We start from the raw sequence: 15,139 nt of genomic DNA, 5'->3' as shown, positions 1-15,139 counted from the left end.
GCGGCGCTCTTTTTATCCAAACGGTATGTATTTTTTGGCTCATGAACATTGCCTCAAGTTGTTGCAAGCATTTCAATTAGCGGAATATTTCGACCAGGATCTGAAACGTATAGTACTTTCTGCTTGACAGTGTTTTCGAGCAATAAGTAGACCATAGACTAATAGAGAACGACAAGTAGAAAGCAGAATGTATTCCTTGTCAGAAAATCTGATTAGGTTCCTAAGAACTCAAGCTTCTGTTACTTCATTTGGAAGACAAACCGCAGTAACCCAGTGTGCAAAGTTCGTGGCTCAAGTAATCGTTATACTGCGGGTTAGACACATAAGTAAAATGGTGTGGGACGGAGCAGCAATTTACACGGCTAATACTTTTCCTCTGCTTGTTGTCCATTTGCATAGATGAAACTTGCGTAGTTTTATTTTACGCCGTCCCGTGTTTTAAAGTTTGTAGTTAAAACAGAGAAGTGAAAAAAAGAGGCTTGAGAAGACTGACGCTCGGCGTCAGGACTTTCGAGGCAGAAATCCTATTACCTTTAGACCTTGTGTAAGCCTCCGCTCGGCCGCCTCTGTTTCGTGTTGAGATGTAGAATGAGATGTAGAAGGTTCCTCGGTCACGCAGGATATCCTAAGGAAAACATCGAATGCTTCTCTTTTTTTTTTCAAGAAACGCAGGAGGGAGCGTAAACAATAGATCTTGTTAAGGTTACGCTCGAAGCAGATTACAATGAAAAGTTTTTTTCAGAAAGGAATCTTCGCTGTTGTCATCATTCAGGAGGATGATTTTCCTTTCCTGCGTTATGCGATCGAACAAACTGCGGCATAGCTATCTCTACACGCCAGCCTTCGCGAAACAATTCCTCTAGCAGCTCGAGAGAGGCCTTTCGCGAAGAAGGATATAGTAAGTGATTGCAGTGTGCACCTGTGACCCCTATAATATCAGTGCAAATTTCGTGTCGCTTCGCGCTCAACAAGTGGGACAGCCGACCTTTGTCGGAGGAAAGAATTCTACACCATCGACAAGACGCAACGTCGCAGAAGAAGGCCAAGCAAGCGCGACTGCGCTTCTTGCGATCGACCGGCCTTTCTGAACGACTGTAACCAGAACGCCCTTCCTGTGTGTGTTGTTTTTAAAGACGATAGTCTGTCTTGGGGAACTTAAACGTAGAAATTTTGGTCTGTCTGCCTGTCTTTCTTTCTCTTTGTCTGTCTCTCACCCGATTCAGCCACCCGGCCAAAGTTTAACCACTTGCGGAACGCCCAGCCATCTTGAACTGGTACCGCCGCTCATACTTGTGAACATTGTCGATCAAAGAGCAAATGTTACGCATATCGGAGGCGCAACATCAATACATAAGTATTAGGTGGTGTGTTCCTTTACTAGAAAATACATAGATACGTAACTCTAAAGTCCCTTGTGTTTCTTAGGCTTCGTAGAAAATGCTAGTGTTATTGGGCTGCGTTGCAAATGCGACTCTATGAGCCAGACGCGGCGATTCAACATAGAGGAGGAGGACTCATGCAGTAGGGCCGGCAGACGACTATCGTCGTTCGACGACATTTGCAGCGAAGCAACAGATACGCGGCCAATTTCTTATCCAGCATGGGTGTATGCGCGTTTCTTTGTTTCTCTCTCTCTCTCTCTCTCTCTACACCCCCTTTCTTGCCCCTATTTCCCCACCCCAGTACTGGGTAGCAAGCCAGATGCTAACGTCTGGTTAACCTCCCGGCCTTCCTTTTTTCATCTCTCTCTCTCTCTCTCTCGTGTTGCAGCTTCTAATAAGAAACGCACTTGCCTGTAATCATTGTATTCAGCTCGAGCTTGGAATGAATACGACTAACGTAATTATTTTAGGTAAAATTATTTTAGGGCGCTCTAAACAAAATCAAAGGCATACACACAGTCACATCCAGCTATTTGTGTCCGTCAGTTTCTCACCTAATTGTACCTTTGATCACGTTAGCGTAACATTTTTGATCTGACACCAAATTAGTTTTATTAAACATTTTATTTTAGGCTGCTAAGAAAAATCATTTCTCAAGACGACATTCTACCAATCGTAGTTCTTGCTCATATGAAAAACGCTTTCTAAGTGGTATTGGCGTCGCTACACGTTTTCAAACGTTGCGAAAAAATTAATTTAAAACGGAGACACTTCCGCATGGTTACGCTGAGTGACTATCGAAATTGACGGGAGCAGAATCGCCATTAGGAGTTTTGTAAGGGATGTGGAAGCGTAGAGTTCCATTCTAAAGTGCGGCCTTCCCTTGAACTTTTTTTTAACAGTGGAGTTGTTATTCTGTTTACATAAACAATCGTCATCATGGATCTCCCCTACCTTTCTAGCGCGCGCAACGCAATCAGTCGGCCGGTGCGCGCTCTCTTCGACCTCTTCTTCATCGTCCGCTTCGCTCACCGAACATGTGCGGCAGGCGCGCTCTTTCCTTCTGCGCCGATTTGTCCGGTGTTTGATGCAATAACATGGATGGGCGAGAGAACGGGCAGAAAAACAGAGATAAAGAAAGAGAGAAAGAAAGGCAACGAGACAAATTGTTCGCTAAAAGAATTTCTCGACGAGCCGGGATTTGAACCCGCGTACGTATGATCCAAAGGCGGGTATTGTAATCACAGGGTTATCCAGGCACGCTAGCAGAGCAAAAAGAAGGGACGAGAGAGCAAGAAAGTGAAAGAAATATATAAACGGACAAAGAAAAAAGTATAAGTAGACACAGACAAAAAAAGACATAGAAAGAAAAAGAGAAGAGAGAAAAGGAAATAAATAGATAAATAAAGAAAGAGAAAAATAAACAGAAACAAAGTAGGCCACCCAGCTCGGCTCTTCCTTCAGGCTTGACGCCGCTGTGCGAAGATGCCTGAAATTTTTTTTTAGGGGTGGGGGCGTCGGCTTAGTGTCTTCTTGCCAGCGTTCTTCATGAAGAGTGGTAAGCGCGACTAGACAGGGACGAAGAAAGAAAACAGACAAGGACACAGCGCTACTTTCAACTGATTTTATTTTCGCTCGAACCGATAAATATATACCGAGCGAGCGGAAACAACAGAAACAACAAATGGACAATCAGTGGTTATATCGCTGAACCGAACACGGGTACAGGGCAATATCACGACACAGCAAAAGCATTAACGCGACAAAGCAAGATATTGCAACTCTTTTTGTGAAAGCAAGAGGGAAGGCTGACTAACGCACATTTCTTCTAATCTATTAATCTCATAGGCCTCAACAATTTCTCTATTCATTTTACTATGCGCCTTATACAGGATACAGGTGTTTTGAAACAAGAGCATGCAGCCACAATCTCGGCAATGAATGCCCAAATGACCTGAGATTGCTTTTGTGACGTTATAGTGATGCTCTTTCAGTCTCTGGTTAATACATCTGCCGGTCTGACCAACGTACGTCCTTTTACACGAAAGCGTGTTTTAGTGTTTTAGCCAGCGTGTTTTAGCCAGTGTTTTAGCCAGCGTTCTTCAGCATCTCGAGCGGCCCTCTAAAGTATGCATGTCGAAACGCACGTTCGGCGTGAAATTTTCTAAAAGCCAGATTTGTTCTGGTGTTTGCAATTCTCTATGCCTTCTTTACGTGTGCTCCTCTACACCACCATTATCCCACCGCCAGTACATGGCTATTACACCAGCGTACAGCCAGAATTTTTTTTATCAGGAGGTTGGGGGGGAGGGGTTCAACCGCTCTTGATGCACGTTTGTGCGTGCGTTTGTATAAGTGCGTGTACATAAAATTTAAAAATATCGAGGGGCTAATGGTTGAACCCTCTAACCCTTCCCCCGCCTACGCCAGTGTCACCGCATAAGAACGAGCATCAGCCGCGACAGGTGCGCCACCGCAGCGGCCAGTGGTGAGACGGTAATCGTTGTTCTTTTTCGTCTACACACTCGGTATACGCATGCAGCGATCCGCTGAAAAGCAGCGTATAACATCTCTGCTGTGAAACAGATTTAACTGAAGGAAAGCAAAAGGAACAAAAAGTAATCATGATACGAGTGGTACCGCAATTTCTCCAGTTGCTCTGTTAAATAATTAGATGACCATGAATATCCTGTAGTTTAACAACGCTGTTTCTGTCAGTTCTGAGTGACTGCTTACATGTTCGTTCGTCATTGTATTAATTTTTTTGTAACAACATTACTCGTTAATCACCAATATTGCCGTTGAAAAGCCTAATTGAAGTTATTTCGCGTTATGTGACGGTAATGTTCACTAGAAAATTGTAATGTTCCATTTATTGCAGCAGCACAGACTTTAATTTGCCTTGCTTTCACCTGCATGTGCCTTGTAAACAGGAGGCGATTGCTGACAAAGGGCGGGTGAATAAAATAAAAAAATGGCATCAACAGTAGTATAGTTTAGTGTAGGATAACATTAGTTATACTTTAGCGATATAATTTTAGCGATACAAGATTCTTCGCCTGGTTTGATCTCAGGTGGTTTCCTTCGGCAAGGCGCCATCGGCTTTCGCGGCTCTTCGCCTGCTCTTTGTCCCTCGACACGGAGGCGATCGCCGCGGTTTCCGACCTTGGGCTTGTCAGAGTGTGGTGTGAGATTGGTCTCAACCTGTCAGAGACCAGTCTCGACCAGCTCGACGTCTGTGTAGCACGTGTCTTGTTCTTAGGAGCAGCGACGGCTCACCTTGGTAGCCTGCCGCGCTGTCCTCGATTTTTTGCATGTGGTGTATGCATAGGTCGGCGAACTCACTCATGAGTCGACTCACTCAGACTCACTCAGACTCACATCGAGACGTGAGTCTGAGTCTGAGTGAGTCCGGGTGAGTAAAGTTTTCGTGAGCCTGAGTCCGAGTGAGTTCGACTGGGAAAAATTTTGGTGAGTCTGAGTCCGGGTGAGTCCGGTAGAGGAAAATTTTGGTGAGTGTGAGTCCGAGTGAGCCCTAAGGCAAAATATATTGCATGAGTGAGTCTGAGTGACCTCCACATTTTTTGCCGACCTATGGTCTTATCTACTCAAGTTCAGCATTACTATCAACCTTATGTCGACTCCTGTTTATACTCACGTATACTCCCACATAATTCAACACACTACGTCAGCTAAATATTTATTGATCAGAGGCATGAGCTGAGGATGGAGAAGGGGCGGAGGTGCCTTGCCCTACCCCCGAAAACTTCTTCACGGGAAGTTACTGATCAAAATATCACGTGTGAGTCATCTCTTTCAATAAAAAGATCCCTATTGAACTGCAAACTCAGATAACTCGTCTTTGAAGGTACGAGATCAAAATGCGCTAAGTAGCGCACCGATTATGCGAGATATTGGCGTTAAAGAGCATTGACATTATGGTCGAAAAAGGCTCATTATAAGGTAGCGGACTCATGAGTCGACTCACTCAGACTCAGATCGAGCCGTGAGTTTGAGTCTGAGTGAGTCCGGGTGAAATAAATTTTGGTGAGTCTTAGTCCGAGTGAGTCCGGTTGAGAAAAATTATAGTAACTCTGAGTCCGAGTGAGTCCGGATGAGGAAAAGTTTGGTGAGTTTGAGTCCCAGTGAGCCCTAAGGGTAATATATGTTTCGTGAGTGAGTCTGAGTGAGCTCCACATTTTTTGCCGATCTATGGGTGTATGTGCCTCTGGGATTGGAATAGCCAGCAATGATTTCCTGAACTTGATTGGAACTCGGTAAGTGTGGGTCGAAATGTCTAGACCGGTCGTTGGAGGAGAGTTCCTCCTTCTTGCGTTGTGTCGACGTGTTCCGTAGGCGCTTTCAGTGCGGCTGTGCTCATTTCTTTGAAGGCCTTATGGACTACAAGGCTAGCAGTTTGTCGATGCTCCAGCCATTGGGTCGTAGTAAGGCTGCCTGGAACGCATCTTTTATGAATTATCTACGCGTTCAGTCCATCTACGCGATGTCTTTAAATATGTGGTTAAGTTTCTCGGAAATGAGCCGACAGCCAGCGGGCATGAGATGTGCCACTCACAAGTCAGAGCAGCTGCAAATCGGACCACTAAGAACCACAGAACACCGGGCATCCCCGATCGAGCTATCGTTCGCAGTTTAACCGATAGAACTAGCCTCGACGGTGTGCATACTCGGCGTGGACATCCAAGTCAACAACATCAGGACAGTCAAAGACACATTATGATGGAAGCTTCTCAAGCTCACGAAAAAAAATCTTCCTTTTCACTATGAATATACCGGAACAAAGTATAGTCATCATACGCTTAACAGATAGGAAACTAGTTATTCGTCTTCAAAGAGCATTTTGCTGCTGTAGGTCAGTTTCACGTTGGATGCGTGTACCAGAATGAGGATTTGCTTTTTTTTTTGCTTTGCAGAAACAGCAACGACTGTAACATGCCGCTCATTACTTATGAAAAAAATTTTCCATAAGCGTTCCTATGAGAACGGTCGAGTTATGGTTAGTTCTGTGAACGTGGTCAGGGATCCCCTTTTGTTGACAGACATTAAAGCCAGTGAATTCGGTCTTCTATTTTTTTTCAAATTGTTCATGGCGCTTCTTAAAGAGAATGGCGAAGTAGCAACATTTTCTATTTGCTCTGGGTTTGGCGGGTGAGCGTTCACGAGTAAGATCTGCCCGATGTTCAACGAGCTCTTGTCACGGCAACAACTCATCAAGCAGTTGGAGCGGTGACGCACCACCATTCGGATCCCGTTTCATGTTCGTGATAGCATTTCCATTGCTCGGGCTTCAAGGCCTATCAAAACCAGAACACACGCTATTGCAAAAGGTAAACTTGACCAGGCCTTTTTTTACAGCAAGAGAAATCAGATGTGGGGCATTTTAAAGAAAAATATAACGCTAGATCGAAACCTTGTGGCAAAAAACAGCATAAAATACGCCTCGCACTTGCCATTACTGAGATAAGGACGCTAGTTGTGCGTTGAAGTTTGATTTCCACGAGCGAGTAGACGTCGTTAGAAAGATGAGAATACAATACGTATTCTCCGCATGTGGTTGGGCTTGGCATTTACGAATGCGTATTCGTGTCTCACTGGAATGGCCAGCAGTGCGGCATGCAACATTTGCGCCTGCGAGGAGACGCTTGAACACATTCTCTGCCACTGCCCATCATATCAGGCTCAACGACGTAGTATGGAAGTCAAGCTCCGTCACCTGGACTCAAGACCACTGACAGAAAAGAAGATCTTGGGACCTTGGCCTACGGTCTCGTATATGCGCAAGGCCACGAAAGCCCTCTTGTGCTTCTTGAGGACCACCGGACTTCACGAGCGCCTGTGAACTAACAGCGCGAGTTCGTGTTGTGTAGTTTCACGCTGTTCATCCATCTCTTTCTTACTCTTCTTCTTTCTTCTCTACCTTTTCCTTTCTATTATTCCCCCTCTCCCCCACCCAAGTGTAGGGTAGCCAATGGAGCCAAAGCTTGGTTAACCTCCCTGCCTTTCCTCTTCGTTACTCTCTCTCTCTCTCTCAATACGTATTCACAGCTCAAACGTTTAGAAAATGAAAGCACAGTTCTTTACTGCTTTCATATGCCAAAGATATGGATCATAAATGTAAGGTTTTCTACAAGGGTAGCAGTTCCTAGTAAAATAAAATTTTATATAAAACTTCCGAAAGACTAGGATTTGGCGTGAAGTATCGTTTAGCATAAAAATTTTTAACGTTTTTCAAAGATGCAAGGAAAATGCTCAGTATATTCTTAACTGTACTTTCCTTCATGGAATCCGACCTTCTGTATGACGTCAATGAGTGAGACCAGTTTCTACGGATGACGTCAAACTAGCAGAAGAAAAACAATCAGCTATAGGACAGTCTCCAAAGGGGCATGACATGAATATCCACCCACGCTATCTCAGGCGAAATATTTATCTGAGTGCCCGGCTGCTCGATACTTTCGATGAATACTTTACGCACGGAGAATGGCTTACCGCTCATGGCCTGACAGAAAACGGGGGGTTTTTTCTTGCTATATCCGTTTGGCTGGTGTTGTGGTCATCAAGCATTCAAGACACTTCTGGCAATCGGAACCCCGTCGTGGGCCGTGGAATATAGCCCTGCGATGTGGCATGTCTTAGAACTCTCCGCCTTTCATGTAGCAAAATCAGTGGCCGAGATTGCTATTGCAGGGAAAACAATAGAGTGCTTTGCAACTTGTATGTGTTGAGCGCCAGTTGAACGCAAGCCTATGTGATTCTTGAGATCTCCCTGTGGAAACAAAAACGCTATGGGGGCACGCGACCCATATTCGCTCAACTATTTCGCCAGGCTAATGGTTTGTTAGTCGAGCAGTGGGTGGTTCTTACTTGCTTGCGCGCTTTCCTCTCCTGATTCAATAAAACAGCCAACTGAGAATATTTGAACAGCTTTCTAGTCTACCTTGCAGTGATTATCTGTGTCGCTTTCATTAAAAAATTTAAAAAAACCAATAACTAGCCTTCCTAGCATCACATCACTAACATGATCGTGAACTAAACATGATATAAGCCTTGTGCCTTGAGTGTATTCTATGACACCTTTTAGTTTATTTTTCAAATAAAAAAGTTATGATATTTGTGTTTGGAGTTTTCAATCATCACGAAGTTTTTTTGTGCTGTAAGCCTAGAATAATGATACAACGATACAAAAAAAATATATGCGGACAATCCCGTTGAAAGATACCTTATTAAAAGCTGCTACTAGATGTAAAGGTTGCAAGAACCCTGGAACACTTCTATATGTAATTTCACGATGAACTCAATTTTACATGTCCGCCCGCAGAAAATATCTTCAGTGTTTAAACTCTGAGCGGATGTTTTGGTACTGCACGGTCCCAGCGGCTTTCTTTCTCTTTTTTTCGCAACTAGCACCATTATTGTTGCAAAGGGGTTGACAGATGATACAAGGGGAAGCGCCGTGTTCAGTGGTTAAAACGCCGCGCGTACTGCAGCGGTGGTCGAGTGGATAGAGCGTCCACCTCCAATGCCGAAGGTACTGTGTTAAATTGCCAGTGCCTGGGGCTCCCACCAGTTGTTCTATTATGGAGAGGGGTACCCCGGCCGGACGCTTGGTGCTGTCGGTACTTACATTTCCCAAGAAGGTGGCATCTTTCCCTCCCACAACCACTCTACGCCATGCTCTATTATGTACTGCAAAAATAAGCGTCTTTCCCATCCTTAAGCGAAAACTACTACGTCGAGCGCCGCGTCCAGCGGCATTTCCTGTTGCTTTCAAGTGAAACTTTTATAACTCACAGATATTCCGCGTAGTTGCAAAAAACCCCAGTGCCCCTGAGCGCAAAAGAACGCGCGCACGGAATGCGCTTCCAAGGATTGATGCTCTCTCGATCGAAGGCTTGTCGGTGATCAGAAGCTTCCGATATGGCAGTCTGATCTTTTATCGAGGTGACTTGTAATTTCACGTTGGCGCATCTCATTGTTGCCTGCAGATGAACGCATGATCGTCGTTGTCACCTGCAACAAGTGAAGTGTTGCGCTTCTGTGCACGTGGATGGCGGTCCAATTTCCAGCATGGATGAAGGAAAGTGCTAAGAGTGAGCATCGCACAATGCAATACAAAGAAAGAAAGAAAAAGAAAGTAGTAGGTCAGGTACGCGCACGCCAAGCTTGTTTTGCGCCATTTTCGCAGTGATTTATAAAATGTCTGTTTTTGGCACTTTAGATGCCGCTTCGGGCACACATCTGCCCGGTGGAGTAGCTGTGTGACAGTGCGGTCGGTTACTCCTGCGAGCCGCAGTGCTTTCATGATTATTATATTTTTTTCTTGGAGGCCGTTGTATCGATGTCCAGCGATTTATACTACACCCTACTAATAGGCGACAAGGCACGCTTCAGGCCCTACACTTGCTTGAACACTGTGGCACTCTTCACCGTGGTGTCAGAGCTTGATCAGCATAGCAGCTGGATCTCTGCGCGTAGGCCGTGCAACTCGTAACTGGTGTTGTCTTTGTCAGAGCACTAATACACCGCACTGCAAGATGGCATGAGAGCAAGACGCCCTCTAATCCTCGCTACTAGCGGAGCTAAGGGACCACTTTCGCTGTTTATCAATGACGCTGTTGCCAGCCTTTACTCAACGTGGCAAAAGTCTCCCACTCTAAGAAGTACTGTACAATGGGCCGCGAATTAATTGCACCACGTGCAACGAATGGGCGTTGCCATCTATTTATTACGAAGTGGAAGGGGAGGGGGTACACTTACATTTTATGTATGATTGTGCTTGTGTTTTACGTGTGCGTAATGTTTATACATACAAACGGTAAAAGCTTCAGGGGGTGTGGGGTCACAACTCCCCAAAGACACCCCATTCTGGCTGCGCCATTGGTTCTACCTCACATCGTCTTTCAGACGCAAGGTTCTCTTCAGAAAAAGTTTTCACTTTCGCGATCTATCGCTTGACTCGCTGCATATAATAGAGGACGGCTCTGGAGCTGATCGAAGCTTGATTTCTTCGCACGTGTATTCGTTTTCCACCATCACCAAATATCGCGAAAGGTGAATAACCTCCGAAAGGAATCGATTAACAACAGCACTTCTAATAACAGACGCACAACCATACATAAATGAAAATATGCCCCCCCCCCCTCCCTTTCATAATAAATATCGGCGACACGATTATTTCGTACCTCATTGTCCTGATTGCCAAGGGCGATTCGCCTCGGGAGCAAAATCGACGAAGTCAGAGCCGTCAGTGGCGAACTGAGATGCAGCTAGTTTATTTCACAGGGCCAAAAATGGTCGAGGAAAATTACCCCCTGAAACTGCACTGTATATAAACGGTTACTAAAAAAATTACAAAGTACTTAACTTCGCGTTACATGTATGCACAAACATTTAGACGTCCTACATAATAGGACTTCTCGTATTTGTATTTCGTGTTGATAAATCCTGATGTGTTTTCCTTCTCGCACATGCAGCAGCCGATTTGGCTTCTACGCTCACATGGAAAAGCTGTAGGAAACATGATTTAAACGTGGTATAATGTTCTATCGCAGAAAAATTAAAATTCTAAGTTCTGGCGCATTACATGCATTATGTCACGACACTATTATGAAACGCGTCGTAGTGGACCAGTCCGGTTAAATATTCACCTGATGGTGTCCTCTAAGACGCACCTAAATCTAAGCACACGCTTGGTTCACCATTTCGACCCCACGGAATTGTGGTTTCCATGGCTGGGAAACTCACACACGTTTTCGTGGGGCTTTGGGGGCAAGTGCTTGGTAATGATGGCTTACTGCTGGCCAGCACTAAATAAAGTTGGCTAATTGTCAGCGAGAAGTGGCGCGCGCTATTTAACATTCAACAGCGTTGACTACCACATGCTCATAGTGAATAATTAGTGGCTATAGTGTTTACTAACTTCGTCTAGTGCACGATAATAATGGCTTGTGGTGGGTGACTGTTGGATCACTGTCGAATATTGTCGTCTAATGCAGGCTAACTGCTCCCGTGCGCTAGATAACGTTGGTTAACTGATAGATAGCATTGGCTAGTGCGGCATAATGTAGGACAGCGTCGCATAGTGCTGGGTATAGGTTTTTGCAACACTGACCTATTAAAGGCCAACTGCAACGAAATGTCGCAAACCTCAAAAAGACGATTTATAGGCAGTCTCGCTGGAGATAATGCTACCTGCCAAATTTCACCTTCGAAATGCAAGTGGTTGCCTCAGAAAAAAACCCTCCAACAACGCAATTTTTGATACCGAAACTAGAATAAACGACACCATTACAGGGTACCGGAAGCGACGCAGACCACAGCCCGAAAGACCAACCGTCTTTGTATCGTCTGCTCTGAGCGCCGGAGTATTCGCTTCGCGGCCATGCCACAGCGTTTTCTTTTTAGATGGTAACAAAAAAACACGGATACATGCCCATAAACGTTCCTCTAAGCAACGGCTGCCGCTTCGCACCTCTCATCTCGCCCTACAATGTGTTGGAGAACTCGCTGGTTCACAATAAATGACGCTGCTGGCTTACACATCGGCTTTTCTCTCTTCGTTGATAGATTACGGACGGTAAGGCATCGTTTTTTAAAGAAGATAGTCTTTCTTGGGGAACTTAAACGCAGAAATTTTGGTCTGTCTTTCTGTCTGTCCTTCTGTCTGTCTTTCTGTTTGTCTGCACGTCCCTCGATTCAGCCACTCGGCCAAAGTTGAACCACTTGCCCAAGGGCCAGCCATCGTGAACGGCTGAAGAGGTTCATACTTGTGTACATTGTTGATCAAAAAGCAAACATTACGCATATCTGAGGCGCAACATCACTAGGTAAGTATTAGGCGGTGTGTTCCTTTAACAGAAAATACATAGATACGCAGTTTTAAAGACCTTGATGGTATGCGTTTAACGTTCAGACAGTAACGCGTTTATTAAAAGATTGCCACAGCTGAAGCGATCAGCGGTCCAAGCCGAGCAAGCGCGAGCGCCAACAACAACCGTCTTCGTCGTCTTCTTTCGCAGGCGTTCTTGTCTGCGCCCTACCATGCTACAAATCACTCCCCCCCGGAAAAGGAGCCATCCTGGCGACCTAAGGAACAGGTACAACTGGTGGGTCATAATGCGGCTTCAGTCGATCGACGTGAACAGTCTCGCGGCCGCGACGACGGGGGTCCGTAGATGATTGAACAGGCTCAATCATATAGTTAACTGGGGATGCTTGACGTAGGACGCGGTAGGGGCCTTCGTACTTAGGCAGTAGCTTTGTGGAAAGGCCAGGAGCGGAGGAGGGAAAGCGAAGCCACACCAACGTTCCAGGCGAATACGACTGAGGAGGCAGGTTTTCGTCGTGACGGTCCTTCTGGCCCTACTCGCCCTACAATGTTACAACCCTAGTTTCTTAAGGTGCGCTGAAAATGCGACTGCGCTGAAACTTGTCTTCCTCCGTGCCCTCTGCACAAGCTCATGTTGTGTTTCGGTTTCGGTTCAGTATTGCATTGTACGAATGACAGGGGGCGCCGCTCTGGCATTCCTGTTTTACCCAGGCGACGTGTAAGTAAGAGAGTTTGTGGAGAGTACTCGTTGAGTTCGGACGTTTCTTCTCCTTCGGCGCATCGCGCCAAACAGCGTGTTCGGGCTGGCCGGCGTCCCCACCGGTCGCGTTGGTCACCGCCGGTCTTCGCCTGCCGCTGCGCCGGGACTACCAGCCCGCAACACAGCACTCGTGTTTCCCGACGTATTGCCAGATGGCGTCCATATCTCACGCAGCGCCTCTTCTATCGTCTTTAGACGACATTTGCAGCGAAGCACACAGATACGCGGCCAATTTTTTTTATATCGATGCTCAATTTGGCAAACTCCCATGTCCACCGAAAGCGTACCTGAATTTCTCTAAACACTTGTGTGACTGCGCCCAAGGCTTTTACATTAAACCTAACGTAGCACAATTTGCTTTCTTAAAATACGTTTACGTGCTTGAATTCCTCTGAACCGAGCACGACTACATTTCTGTCGAAATTTGCTGCTTTGACCACTCGCAACTAGAAGCGGCCGATCAGCTTTTGGAGCTTGTATTACTGGCGCGTAGATTGCGCTGCTAGTCTGACGCTTTGCGGGGCGTCGTTTTTACCTGCGTTACGGTATACTAAATGTCTTTCAAACAGCGTTACGCAAGATGTGAGCGTGCGAAAAACGCTAACGCAGCATTTTGCGCTATACTAAATCTGTCTTATACGAATACCTCTTGTTGCCGGTGCTTCTCCAAACGCTAGTCGGGGCTTCGCGCTCTTGGGTTGCAGCGGCTGAATATTGAAGGCACCGCGTCAGACGTTCACATTCTTTTCAGTTTCAACAGTATTTGGGCGAAGAGACACCGGTCGTACATAAAGTCGTCATCCTTAAAGTGCGCCGCGTAAGGTACCATGCTGTTCGATAGCTCCCATTCCTTTTGCCTCACTGCGATAACCCGCAGCTGTTGCAGCTTTACGTTTTTTGGAAAAGTGTGAAAGCTGGTCCCGTCCGTAACATACGTGTTCCAGCAGCCTGTGGCGCCGCATTTCGTCCTATAAAAGAGTTAGCTCGTAGACGAGCGTGACGCAGAAAAGGAAGGGATTTGGCTGTAGGGAGTTCTGCTGGTTCTGCTCACGAGGGGCCGTGAGCTGCGATTTATGTCATTTCCGTTTGTTCCTGATTTGCCCGGGCCCACCGCTAGGGCTCCGCGTCGTCTGCTAGCTGATAATTATAGCACCGATTATAAATGAAGTACGCGACTGCAAGATTTTTCGCTGTGATTATCATTACTTACCAAACATATGCCACGCATTCCGAGCTAATTCTGTCGAAGTCAGATTTCGTTGCAGTTGGCCTTTAATGTGGTAGCAGTTATATCAACATTCCTGACACACTTCTGCCGTTTACATCACCTTACCATTTACGCATTGCCATTAACGTGATATCATATTGTTCGCTCCAAGCTTTTGTGCGAAGTTAAAGAAGGGCGGGGGTAGCGAAATAGTGCTTTCGGAAGATTTCTGTGAGGATCAAAAAAAAGTTTTGCGCTTTCATAACTGCTGCATGTACGAAGTAAGCAGCAAACCTGTTTTTACATCGTTTTATTACATAAATATAACCCCTATGGTGGAAGCTTAGAAACGATCGTCTCGATTTTTCACGAACGCTGATGCTCAGTTTTCTTTGCTGTAGCGATATTGCCGTAAATTACATCCCGTAGCCTGGAACATGCATCGCCACATAATTGACCACCAATTTCATGGCAACACGATTTGTCGATAAAAATGTTGCCTAGAGAAACGCAGAAAATTACCGATGCAGAACAGCTAGGCGCTTTTTTGTTTTTTGTTTTTTAATTTGGTACATTTGCGGGCTGGGGAAGGGATTAGTATTGCTTTTTTTCTTCACATGTTCGATCTATCGGAAACATTAACGTGCTCGACGACTGAAGTGCAGATCGATGCCACGAGGATCATTGTTTTTTTTTATCTATCGATCGAAATGAAGTGCCATGGTGCGCAAGAAATTTGACAAATTAAAAATTACAAGCGAAAACTTTTCCGCAGTGCCTCTTAGCAACCAAGCAGCAACGTTGAAAATAAATCGTCGTAAAGAGCTTTGTTACCAAGCAAAAGAAAGGATCAAGACCGACATGACGACGCTCGGGATAACGACGGCGTTGATAGAGTTACTGTATTGTGGAAGTCAAGAAGGAATTAGCTATGTTTCACG

This window comes from Rhipicephalus sanguineus, chromosome 2, assembly GCF_013339695.2.
Source record: "Rhipicephalus sanguineus isolate Rsan-2018 chromosome 2, BIME_Rsan_1.4, whole genome shotgun sequence".
NCBI lineage: Eukaryota > Metazoa > Arthropoda > Arachnida > Ixodida > Ixodidae > Rhipicephalus > Rhipicephalus sanguineus.
This window is presented reverse-complemented; position numbering follows the sequence as displayed.